This window comes from Dromiciops gliroides, chromosome X, assembly GCF_019393635.1.
Source record: "Dromiciops gliroides isolate mDroGli1 chromosome X, mDroGli1.pri, whole genome shotgun sequence".
Lineage (NCBI taxonomy): Eukaryota > Metazoa > Chordata > Mammalia > Microbiotheria > Microbiotheriidae > Dromiciops > Dromiciops gliroides.
Window position 1 is genome coordinate 68,237,240 of NC_057867.1, and position 13,005 is coordinate 68,250,244.

Sequence of the window (13,005 nt, forward strand, 5' to 3'; positions counted from 1 at the left end):
GAAAAACCTGGAAAGACTTACATGAACTGATGCTGAGTTAAGTGAGCAGAACCAGAACATTGTACACAATAACAGCAACATTGTGTGATGATCAACTATGATGGACTTAGCTCTTCTCAGAAATGCAATGATCCAAGACAATTTCAAAAGACTCATGATGGAAAATGTTCTCCATATCCAGGAAAGGAAATATAAAGTCTGAATGCAGATCGAAGCATACTATTTTCACTTTTTTTGTCTTGTCTTTCTTGTGGTTTTTCCCTTTTCTTCTGATTCTTCTTTTACAACCCGATTAATGTGGAAATATGTTTAACATGATTGTACTGTATAACCCATATCACGTTGTTTACTGTCTTTCGGAGTGGGGAGGGAAGGCAGGAAAAGAGGAAAAAAAATTGGAACTCAAAATCTTACAAAAATAAATGTTGAAAACTATATTTACATGTAATCAGAAAAAATAAAATACTATTAAGATGGGGGAAAAAAGAAAGGTTGGAGTAGTTCACAACTCCACCAACAATGTGTTATGTCCCAATTTTTCTACATCCTCTCCAGCATTTATCATTTTCCTTTTCTGTCATGTTAGTCATTCTGATGGATGTGAGATAGTATCTCAGAGTTGTTTTATTTGCATTTATCCAATCAATAGTGACTTAGAGCATATTTATGTAATTTGATAGCTTTGATTTCTTCTTCTGAAAATTGCCTTTTCATATCTTTTAACCATTTATCAATTGAGGAACAGCTCTTATTTTTATAAATTTGAATAATTTCCCTATATATCTGAGATATGAAGCCTTTATCAGAGAAATTTGCTGTAAACCTCCCTCTAAGCTTTCTGTTTTCATTCTAATGTTGGCTGTGTTAATTTTGTTTGTGCAAAACCTTTTTAATTTCATGCAATTAAAGTTATCCATTTTACTTCCTGTGATCTGCTCTATTTCTTATTTGGTCATAAACTCTTCCCTTATCCATAGATGTGACAGTTTTCCATGCTCCCCTAATTTACTTAAGATATCACCCTTTATGTCTAAAACATTTATCCATTTTGACCATATTTTGGCATATGGTGGAAGATGAGTCTATGCCTAGTTTCTTCTAAAATGCTTTGTAGGTGTCCCAGCAATTTTTGTCAAATGGTGAGTTCCTACCCTCAAAGCTTCAATCTTTAAGTTTATCAAATACAAAATTACTATGGCCATTTACTACTATGTATTGTGCACCTAATCCATACCACTTATGCGCTATTCTATTTCTTAACATTGGCTAAGATTGTTTTAATGATTATTGCTTTGTAATATAGTTTGAAATGTGGTACTGGTAGGTTACCTTCCTTTACATTTTTCCCCACTGATAGTCCTTTGGTATTTTTGACCCTTTGCTCTCCCAATTGAATTTTGTTATTATATTTTCTAGATCTCTAAAATAATTATTTGGTTTGATTGGTATGGCACTGTATATGAAAATTAACTTACGTAGAATTGTCACACACACACACACACACACACACATATATGTGTGTGTGTATATAGATTCAGCCTACCCATGAGCAATTCATATTTCTACAATTGTTTAGATCTGTCTTTATTTGCATGAAGAGTTTTATAATTGTTTTCATATAGTCCCTGGCTGGTAGACACCCAAGTATTTTCTATTGTCTACAGTTATTTTAAATGGAGTTTCTCTTTCTTTCTCTTTTCGCTGGGTTGTGTTGGTAGTATATAGAATACTAATGGTGTATGGGGGTTTATTTTATATTCTGAAGCTTTGCTAAAGTTGTTAATTTTTCAACTAGTTTTTTAGTTGATTCTCTAAGCACACCATCATATTATCTGCAAAGAGTGAGAATTTCATTTTCTCATTGCCTATTTTATTCCTCCAATTTCTTTTTCCTGTCTTATTGCTATAGGTAGCATTTCTCATATAATATTGAATTATAATGGCGATAATAGACACCATTGAAAATCCTCCTTCTACTCATCTTATTGGGAAGGATTTAAGTTTATTCCTGTTACAGATAATGCTTACTCTTGGTTTTAGCTCCATTGTTTTCTATGCTTTCAAGTGTTTTGAATAGGAATAGGTGTTGTAGTTTGTTGAAAGCTTCTGCATCTATTGATGTAATCATCAATTTGGAACATCATTTTCTCATGTTTTTTGATAGCTTACATTTATTACTGCCTTAATTTTTCCCCCTTTGATACATTACTCTTCTACTATGACTAACTCAATAATTACTTGGTTATCTTATAATGAGTTTCCAATATGAATAAGAATATATTCCTTAAGATCTAGGAGCCTCATCCTGGCAAAAAATAACAATGCTTTAAAAATCCCACAGAATTAAGTCAATTCAAGCTGTAGAGTTCAGCTCCTGTATGAACCTGTTGCTGGTGGCAGATCTAATAAAGTGGTGTGTTTAACTAAGGTTGTTAAATATTGTAATGTCTAGAATTTCAGGAGGGTTAGGAGGGTGGATGGGGGATAGTTGAGCTACATAGGAAACTTAGTAATAACTTCCTAGACTTGGACTGGAATCAAATAAAAATGTTTATGAGGTGACAGAGAAATGTTTTGTGCTGTTACCACCAAGAAATTTCATCAAAGCCAATTGGGCTCTCATAAGCAGGCTTTACATACACTTTGGTTGCTGTTACTCATTAAAAATGTTCATCTATTCTTATCATGCTGCAGCTTGGGAACATGTAAGTAGGCTCACCTTAAAGACAACAAGTCAATAGAAGTCAACAAGTCTTTGTTCAGGGCCCACTACTTAGTACACTGGAGATAGTTCTGTGCCCATTAATCAATGCACTGGGAACAGTCCTGTGCCCACTACTCAGTGCACAGGTGTTGGGGATACAAAGACAAAAATATGAAACCTTTCCTACTTCAAGGAGCTCATATTTCTACCTGGGGGAGGAAGAAGGGCAATAGGAACACATATAATTAAATAGAAAATATACAAAAGAATTACAAATAATTTTGGAGGGGAGACACACCAGTAGGGATTAGGAGAGGCTTCACATAGAAGGTGCTGCTTGACTTGCAATGCAAAGGAAACTAGTGATTCTAAGAGATCAAGGGGAGGAGGTAGTGCCTTATGGGTATGAAGCTCAGTCAGTGAAAAGGCACTGAGAGGGGAGGTGAGATATCTTGGATGAGGGACAGTACAAAAGCTAATTTGGCTGGGCTGTAGAGTACAAGAAGGAAAGTGAGGCTGCAAAGGTAGAGTGTGAAGGACTTTAAATGCTAAACAGAATAATTTGTATTTGAAGTAGGTAGTAGTAGAGGTAATAGGGAGCCATTGGAGTTTATTGAGCAAGGGAGTGGTACTGTCAGATCTGTACTTTAGGAATATCATTTTATTGTTGTTGTTTTCCCTATGTAAAGTATTTATTTATTTATTTCAGGCATTAGATCTCAATAAGTAAGTAAGGTCTCAAAAATAGTACTGTGTCTTTCAGTATCACATCTCCTCAAGCTCAGCACAGTTGCTTAGACCATCTGCCTCACACCTTAAGGAGAAAACAAAATTCACTATGACAAGGCTAAATGCAATGTGAGCACATTAATGTTATAAATTGAGTAGTTAAAACTGTAGTAAATTTGTTATTTTTTTAAGGTTTTGTGGAGTTGTTCTTTGTTTTTCCTGTTTTTCTTTTGCTACACTTGGGAACTCCCAGAGATTCAATTTCTGGTGGATCCCCAGCTTTAAATACATCCTAATGAGAGATTGTACTGAATTCTTCAACAATCAAAATGCAGACCGAAGAAGTTTCCCTGTAATGCTTTGTGGAAATGAAGAGAAAGGGAGTTTTGTGTTTTGTTTTTTTAAAAGGAATTGTAATACAGTAGTGAAGGGATAAAGCATGAGAGATTTTGTATATTCTGTGAAGGGTTACTTCCTCTCCAGTAAGAAATCCATAAAAAAGAGCAAACCTAGATGCACACAACAGGAGACACATTTCTTCCTCACCCACCCTCCATCCCCAAACTAGTTTTTGCCACTGTACTACTGTGTTAGTACCACTCCCCTTTGACCTGAGATAGCTGGGCAGTACAGGGGGCACTGAGGGAACAGGTTTGACTCCTCATTTCCAGAATCATTTTTCATCATAATAGTTAGCATCTAAATAATTAATGCCATGATTGTACAAGTCATCATAAAGTTAATCTGAACCATTATCATTGGAAGGCACTTGAGTTTTGATGCAATATTCGGCTAGTGTAGAGGGGCCCTTCATTCTATCCTCTTCTGTGTTAGCCTTGGGAAATATCTTTTTGGTGGCTGTGTGGAAGACAGATTATAAAGGGGACAGATCTGAGGCAGAGGGACCAATTAGAAGGCTTGTACAATCCAAGCAAGATTTAGAGTAAGTCACCAAGTTCAGCGCTTCTTAAACTTTTTCCACTTGAGACCCCTTTTGACCTAAGAAAATTTTACCCTCAATATATAAGTATATAAAATAGGTATACATAACCTTTTACTATTGCCAAATTTTTAACAACTCTCACATTCAGTTATGCAACCCCATAAGGGGTCACAGCCCACAGTTTAAGAAACTAGGATCTAGTGGAACCTCCTACTTCCATAGGTAAAAACTAAGGCCTACAATGATTAAATGACTTGCCCTGGGTCACAAAAGTAATGAATGGCAGGGCTGTAGGACCCTAAATTTATGCTACTGAGGGAGAGATTTAGAGACTTGACAATTCTTCTTAGTCTCCTTTGTTGTTTTGCCATCCTTATCACACACTTTAACTTTCCAGGCCCTCTCTCTCTGACCTCATCAGCTTCTGTAACTTTAATTATCATCTCTGTGTAGATGACTCCCAGATCTATATATCTAGCACCAGTCCCACAGATGCCTATTGGGCATCTCAAATTGGATGATCCAAAGCCATCTCAAATGTATGATGTCTAAAACAACCCGTTATCTTTCCTCCCAAATCCCCCCCCCCAATTCTGAAAGTCTGAATTACTTATTAATGACTCTACCATCGTTCCAGGCACCCAGGCTCACAACCTAAGTGTTTTCTGGAGTTCTTCATTCTACTCATCCCACATACCCATTCTGTTGTTAAATGGTATCATTTCTACCTCTGGCTGTCTTGCAGTGTCTGGCACTGCATCTCCTCTTCATAGAGGGAGGACAAATCTCACATCCTAGCTATCCATGCCACCCTTTAGCTGTGATGATTGCATTTGACAAAGTGGAAAGAGAACTAGATTTGGGTTCAGAAGTAAAAAAGTCATCAAACATTTCTTAAGCACATATTATGCGCCAGACACTGAGGGATATACAGAGCAAGGCAAAATCAGAAGACTTGAATTGGATTCCTTGTTCTGTGATATTAGGCAAGTCACTTAGGCTAGCTTAGCTTCATCTTTCCCATATGGAAAATGATGGGGTTGTGCTAGGTTCCCTTCTACCTCTAAATCCTATAACCCTGAGAGAAGAAGAATGCAGACATTGACTCAGCCCAATACTTTAAATCTTTTATCCCTGGGGAGAGAAGAAAATTTCACTTTTGTGGAAAGTCCCTCCATCCAAGCTTTATTTTATATTTATTTCTTGTTGTTGATATTATACACCACATACCATCATCTATGCCTTCTTATTTCTGGCATTTGGCATATGCCAGTATCTTAACAAAAAGATGATCCTTATTTCCTAAGAAGACAATCTGCTCAGAGTGAATACATGACATCATTCAACGTGCTCATTAGCCCTCAGTGGTTCCCTATTGCCTTAGGTATAAAGTCTTTAAATGGACATATAAGGCTTTTTACAATCTGGCTCCCAAATCCCTTTCCAGCCTCAGTCCAAACTATTATTCCACTTTATCAGCCATACATTCTAGTCAAACTGGACTATAAGCAGTTTCGAGATCTCATTCTGCCTCATCGTGTGCATTCTTCCAGCCCCCAGTCCTTTTTCTCCTCCTTATTGGCTGGCAGCATTTGCTTTTTTTGGTCAGTAAACAAGCATTTCTTAAGAGTTTATACCAGGCACTATGCTAAATGCTGGAGAGAGAGGCAAAAACACTGCCCCAACTCTCAAGGAGCTCGCACTATAATGGACAAGACAACATGCAAGTACCTTAGTATATACAAGATATAGACAGTGCAGATCAAGGTAATCAGAGGGTGGGTGGAAGGTACCAGCAGCTGGGGGATATGGAAGGGCCTCAAGCAGAAGGGAAGATTTGAGCTAACATAAAAAAGGAGCCAGGAAAATTAAGAGGCAGCTTACTTACCTGCTGAAATCTGCTTCTCTCAAGGTCTAACTTCTTCTGTGATGCCCTTAGCTCAATGCTCTCTCTCTCTCTCTCCCTTCTTCAATGATCTCAGAGCATAGTGTTTGATTTTTTGTTCATCCTCATCAAACCCTATCTTGTAGCATGCACAAATGTGCGATCCCTTCTAGTACCTTTAAGCTCCTTAACATCAGAAACTGGGTTTTCCCCTCATCCCCTGCCACATGGTAGGGATGTGGAACTGTGATTTCACTGGTTTGGGCAACTTTTGAGTAAGGTAACTAACTCCCTCTAATCAATGCAGCTCAGTAGCTTCTCTTTGCAACCTTTAGTCTGTACATGTATAATCTCTATTGAGTTGCTTACTTTCTTGTGGAGGAGGAAGGGAAGGGAGGGAGTGAACTGGGAATTCCCGTTTTTGAAAAAAGAATGTAATTGTCATTATATGTAATTGCAAAAACACAAAACTTTTTTTTTTAAAAATCCAACATCATTTGATCTGCCAATCCCTGCTATAGTCCTCTGTAGTCCCTTCCATGACTAAACTCCTTGAGAAAGTCATCTACAATCATTGCCTCTACTTAATTTCCTTTCAGTCTCTTCTTAACTTCTTAACATCTGGCTTCTAATCTTTACATCCACTGAGACTGTTCTCACCAAAATTAGCAATGATGTCTATTTTTTAGTGAGACAATTGGGGTTAAGTGACTTGCCCAGGGTCACACAGCTAGTAAGTATTAAGTGTCTGAGGCTGGATTTGAACTCAGGTACTCCTGACTCCAGGGCCTGTGCTCTATCTATTCACTTCACCACCTAGCTGCCCCCAAAAACCCTCTGAGGTCTCTTTTAGTTTTGGGGGGTTTTGGGGGCAGTGCAATGAGGGTTAAGTGACTTGCCCAGGGTCACACAGCTAGTAAGTGTCAAGTGTCTGAGGCCAGATTTGAACTCATATCCTCCTGAATCCAGGACTGGTGCTTTATCCACTGCTCCACCTAGCTGCCCCCAGCAATGATCTCTTAATTGCCAGATGTGATGGCTTTTTCTTAGCCCTTGTCCTTCCTGATAGAGTTCTCTTTCTGGAGCCTCTGACTGTCAATTCCCACCTTCTCTTCTCTCTAGGTTTTCATGACATTGCTCTCTCCTGGTTCTCTTCCTGTCTGACCATTCCTTCTCAGTCTCCTTTGCTGGATTTTCATCCAGGTCATACCTGTTGATAGCAGGTGTCCCCCAAGGCTCTGTTCTGGGCCTTCTTCTCTTCTCCCTTTATACTATTTTGTTTGGTGATATCATCAACTCCCACCAGTTCAAGTATCATGTCTATGCTTGAATCTCAGATCTATTTATCCAGCCCTAAGTACTCTCCTGACCTCTAATCTTGTGTCTCCAACTACCTACTGGTAACTCAAAGTGCATGTAACATAGCTTAAATTCAACATGTCTAGAAGTAAACTCATTATCTTCCTTTCCTCAAAATCATCCCTTCTTCCTGACTTCCCCATTGGGGGCACCACCATCACCCTAGTAACCTAGGTTTGCAACCTTGGTGTCACTGAAGATTCTTCATTTTCTCTCAACCCCCCCCCCATATCCAATATGCTGCCAAGTGCTGTCATACCCACCTTTGTAACATCTCTCGTATATGCCCCTGCTCTCCTCTGCCATGGCTGCCTCTCTGATGCAGGCCTTTATCTCCTTGTGCTTGGACCACTGCAACTGCCTTTTTGTTGCTCTCCCTGCCTTAAGTGTCTCCCTAGTCTAGTCCGTCCTCTGCTCATCTGTCAAGGTAATTTCCCAAAAGCATTGATTGCTAACTCATACTGATAGTGCCCATCAGCATTCAGCACTGCTGAAAATCAGAAGGATTGAAGGGACCACACTTGGCTTCTTTCATGAATAAGACAGAATTTGGGACTCTTGTTCAACTGAGTACTTATCCAAGCATCAGCTTAACCACTTGGATAAGTACTCAGTTGAACAAGAGTCCCAAATTCTGTCTCATGAGACGTGGACAAAATGATTGGGGTCTAAAAGAACTTTTCAAGACAGGTGCTAATAATTAACTGTCTTATTCATGAAAGAAGCCAAGTGTAGTCCCTTCAATCCTTCTGATTTTCAGCAGTGCTGAATGCTGATAGACACTATCAGTATGAGTTAGCAGCAAAAAGCAGCCCCCAGTAGCTGAATGAATTGACCTACTGGGTCACTTAAAGTTAGTAGTTGGAACTGGAGCAGGTCAAAACTCCCATTCCTGACCAGTAGTGGGGCTGGGCCCGCGAGTGGCCATTGTACCTCTAATCTGATTGAAATGGGGAGAATCATTCTTCACTCTTTACTCATTTTTTTTGTGGGTCAATGGGGGTTAAGTGACTTGCCCAGGGTCACACAGCTAGTAAGTGTCAAGTGTCTGAGGCCGGATTTGAACTCAGAAACGCCGGAATCCAGGGCTGGTGCTTTATCCACTGCACCACCTAGCTGCCCCCTAGTTATGATTCTAACCAGTTTTCTAAAGGTTTCCTGATTTAGTGTCATCCTTTAATCAGATTTTATTAGACCATCAGTTTATTTAGAGAGGCTTTGAAGGAGAGTCCTAAAAACAAATGTGTAATAATTGTATTTTCTTTCCCAGTCATTGAAATGAAATAGAATTAGGTGCATAGGGTACTTGTAATTCTAACAACCTTTGGCAACAACCTTTATAGCCATTTTGAAACACTCTTTGGCATCAACTGCTTAGACAGGCTTTGGTTGATTTTGGTATTTTTTGGTTTTCAGGATGCCTGAGTAGGAAACAAAAGCAGCCATCATTTTAGTAAATGAAACATCCTATTTTTATGGATTCTTTTTAAGACTGCCAGTTTTTGGGGAGAGAGAGAGAGAGAGAGAGAGAGAGAGAGAGAGAGAGAGAGAGAGAGAGAGATCAGTCTGATTCTTTGATTCTTCAAAGCTGTCCAGAGAAGGTAGGGTCAAAAAGACTTCAATGACTAAAGTTTGCCTTAAGGCAAAAATCACGCTAGAAATTTTTGCCTTCTAACTAAATATAAAAAGCCTTCTAGGAAGGTGGATTTATGAACTCTCCTTTTAGCTCCAGGGACAGAGGGTTTACTCAAGTGTTGGGTCAAATGTGCAAATGAATTTGAGAAGTGCATCTGAATCACTGTGGGCACAAGATAAACCCTGCTGCAGAAAGCCAAGAACTGGGTTAGAGGTAATACGGTTAGAGGTTAAGCTGACACCACACTGCCTATCCCTTTCTGCCATGGGGTCGTGAAAATGATAAAGCTCCAGAGTTATACACTAGAGCCTGCTGCCTTGGGCCCATCACCTCCAGGATCAAATATCCAATTCTGTTTGGCATTTAAAGCCATTCACAATCAGCCCCCTCCCTGCCTTTTCTGTCTTTTTACACTTTAGTCCCCTTGAGTCACTCTACCATTCATCTACAATAGCCTACTTGCTATCCCTTGCATACAACACTGCCTTTTCACTGGCTGTCCCCTATGTCTAAAATGTCCTTTACTTTTTCACCTCCTGGCTTCTCTGGCTTCTTTCAGGACTCACCTCAAAGCCTAACTTCTACAAGAGGCTCTTCCCAGTCCTCCCCTCCTCGCCCCCCCCCCAACAGGGACCTCTCCCTCTGAGTTGACCTCTCATTTACAACATATATATTTTGTATGCAGTTATTTGCATGTTGTCTCCACCATTAGAATGTAAGCTCCTTGAAGGCAGGGATCATTTTTGCCTTTCTTTGTATCCTCAGCACTTAGCCCAGTGCTTGGCGCACAGTAAGCACTTTATAAATGCTTCCTGACTGACCTGGATTTCTTTTTTTTGTTGTTGTTCTTTTTTTTTCTTGGCTGACCTGGATTTCATTTCATTCTGTGCCTATTCTGTGTAACTCTTTTCTAAGTCTTTCTATAGGTCTCTAAAGGGGGCCAGCTGATGTGTGTGGGACCTTTCTCTAGATCTCTTGATAACGTGTAGATAACAATGGAGAATATGAACTGTCTAAGGGTTATCCTTCCTTCCTGATCCATTACTGGCCCATCTTCTTTTCTGGTTATAAATCGTTCTGATTATATTCATTCAAACTATAACTTTTTTGTGGTTTTTGGTTCCATTTACAGTGAGAACTGTCAAGACTGACAAGATTCAGTTCTTCCATGAGTACTCACTGATCAGTGGGAAAAGGTCTCTTATTTAGAGTACAAACCATAGTCTCAGAACTGTGATTCTTAGTGCCCTCAGCTGACTTCTTTTTTACCACTCTGCTGCCATCACTGCATGATCTAGGGCATGATCTAGGGCCTCCCTAGACTCTTACTCCAACACCTCATTGTAGTCTATGCTAACTACTTTACAGTAGGTAAAAGGAAAACAATCAGTCCTGTAGAGAGGCTAACTCCCACCCACACCACCCCACAGAATAGTTGAGATGCCTCCCCAAGGCAAGACTCCATATTAGAACCATAGTCTGAATCTACTGCCCAGCAGGAGGGAGTCAGGAAAGCAGTGGGGTGTAAGAGAAAGAGTACTGGCCTTGGAATCATCAGAACCTGGATTCCAGTTCCAGCTCTCTCCCCTACCACCTACGTGACCTTGGGCACATCACACCTGCCCAGTGAGTCTCCATTTCCTCATATCTATCAAACAAGTAGTTTGATTAGATCATCTCTAAGGTCTCTTCCAGCTAAAACCATGTACAAGCCATCTGTGGGCAAATCACTTTCATAGCTTTGGGTGATAGGCATGCCACAGACCCAAATGGGGAGCACACACTGGATTCCTCTAGAAATGCTCAGCCTCGGGGCAGCTAGGTGGCGCAGTGGATAGAGCACCAGCCCTGGAGTCAGGAGGACCTGAGTTCAAATCCGGCCTCAGACACATAACACTTACTAGCTGTGTGACCCTGGGCAAGTCACTTAACCCCAATTGCCTCACACACACACAAAAGAAATGCTCAGCCTCTTTGACAAACATAGTTACTTGAATAGAAAAGGAGAAACTTCCCCTTCTCCTGTTATAAGCAGAGTTAGTGCTTATATGCATTTCAGAACAATGTCTTTGAACTGCTCTGGCCACCAAAAGCAAACACCAGACACCCAGGCTTTGGAGGATACTATGGCCCTTGGTTTTTCAGAGTTCCTGGGGACCAGAGAGCAGGTGTGCTGCCAATCCAGCACAACTCTAGTAAAAATGACCAGTCTCGGGGAGGCTAGGTGGTGCAGTGGATAGAGAGCACTGGCCCTGGATTCAGGAGGACCTGAGCTCAAATCCAACCTCAGACACTTGGCATTTACCAGCTGTGTGACCCTGGGCAAGTCACTTAACCCTCCTTGCCCACAAAAACAAAAAACAAAAAAAATGACCAGTCTCCATCTATTTGTACTTTCAGACTGGGATTGGTGCTGAGTGTGGCTGCTTTATCCTTCCAGCATGATCACTCCTTCCCTCCCTACTTCTTCATCTTCTTGATTCTGCTCTATGTCATTCCATATGTTTTCTATAGATGATAAACCCAATAGCCAGTGTCTTCCTCTGGGTCTTTTGAAAATTCTGTGAGTAACAGAGCAGGCCTCAGGATACTTATTTGTGGTAAGTATTGGTTCTTATACTGCTGGCCCATCTCCTCTTCAGCTCACATGTATCTTCAATGATGCCTTTTGAACCAGTGGAGATGACGCAGGTTCAAATCTCAGCTATGCCACTTACTAAACTGTGTGACCCTGGACAAGTAATTTCCCCTCTCTGGATCTCAGTTTCTTCATACATAAAGTGAAGGGGTTGGATTAGATGGGCTCTAGGGTCCCTGCCAGCTCTAAGACCCTAAGACCCACACCTAAGATCCTATGTCTAAGTCACATTCAAGGTCCCTATCTCTGAATGGATTCTATTTCTTGTATACAAATCATCACTGGTAACATTATTCAGCCTATTCACATACCTTTCCTTTTTTTTTGGTGAGGTAATTGGGGTTAAGTGACTTGCCCAGGGTCACACAGCTAGTAAGTGTCAAGTGTCTGAGGCCAGATTTGAACTCAGGTCCTCCTGAATCCAGAGCCAATGCTCTATCCACTGCGCCATCTAGCTGCCCCTCACATACCTTTCCTGACCATCTGTTTCCCTTTGGGTCATCTAAGGCAGGCTAGATGTGGGCCTGGAGTCAGGAAGACCTGGGTTCAAATTCTGCCTCAAACATTTCCCAGCTATGAGACCCTGTGCAAGTCATTTCATTTATGTATGCTTCAGTTTCCTCAACTCTGTTGTTGTTCAGTTGCTTTTCACTCGTGCCTGACCCCATTTGGGGTTTTCTTGGCAAAGATACTGGAGCCATTTGCCATTTCCTTCTCCAGTTCATTTTCTAGTTGATGAAACTGAGCAAACAGGGTTAAGTGACTTGCCCAGGGTCACAAACTAACAAATGTCTGAGGCTGGATTTGAATTCATATCTTCCTGAGGGCCATATCTCTAACCACTGTACCACCTAGTTGCCCTTGTTGTTCAGTCTTCACCTCTAAAATGGGGCTAATAATAGCACCTATTTCCCAGGGTTATTGTGAGGCTCAAATGAGATAACATTTGTAAAATTTTTAGCACAACACCTAGCATGTAGTAGGTGTTTAATAAATGCATTTTCCCTCTCTATTCTTCATTCCCTCTTTTCCTGAAATTTTGAGGCATGCCCCATGTGACCACATGAGAACAGTACTATTAAAAATCTGGACACAGGCAGCATTGAGCAGC